The sequence below is a fragment of the Photinus pyralis genome, unplaced genomic scaffold, assembly GCF_008802855.1.
Source record: "Photinus pyralis isolate 1611_PpyrPB1 unplaced genomic scaffold, Ppyr1.3 Ppyr1.4_LG6, whole genome shotgun sequence".
In the NCBI taxonomy this organism is placed as follows: Eukaryota; Metazoa; Arthropoda; class Insecta; order Coleoptera; family Lampyridae; genus Photinus; species Photinus pyralis.
This window is the reverse complement of record NW_022170663.1, coordinates 30,581,894-30,582,451: the sequence shown is the minus strand read 5'-3', so window position 1 is coordinate 30,582,451 and position 558 is coordinate 30,581,894. Positions and strand designations below refer to the sequence as shown.

Here is a 558-nt window from a genome sequence, read left to right as displayed (position 1 = left end):
ATTCTTTTCAATACTGTTACACATTTATTGTTAATGTGTTGTAAATCACGTAATTAAATTTACGTTACAATACTAAAATACACTGAAGATGTTGCTTCAGGTTCTCTGTATTCATTGATGCTATCTTTATAATTACTCGCGTAATTATTTCTCTCAGAATATAAAATCATTGATTCGGATCTTGTGAGGTACGCAAGGAAACCGATGTATATTAGTGCAACCTTGCTGTCTTTCTGATGGCGTTGCTAGTGCGAAGCTTCGTCATCAATTTCGTTGAAACCGTTGAAAATGTCAAAACATATTGTCTCGATGGGCCCTCTCCATCTTTCTCTTGATTACAGACAAGACGTGCTATACAGTGTGTACCAATTTCGATAGCGTACATAGTAACTAAACCATAAGCGACAAAAAATTCGACAATAGGTACAGGCTGAAAGTACGTTGAAAACTAATAATAAAATCACTCATCTGCCAGTCGTAAGTGGCAGCATTAACTTGGGGCGGCGCTGAATAGGTGACTTCTTTAGGTGATCAACTAAATTACCAAACTATAAGGGT

At 36.6% G+C, this 558-nt stretch overlaps 1 protein-coding gene across 1 annotated transcript in view; it reads left to right on the top strand.

The window, feature by feature from the left end:
* Positions 1-558, top strand: part of LOC116174586 (aminopeptidase N-like) — a 7,837-nt gene that overhangs the window by 4,470 nt on the left and 2,809 nt on the right. The window lies entirely within an intron of this gene.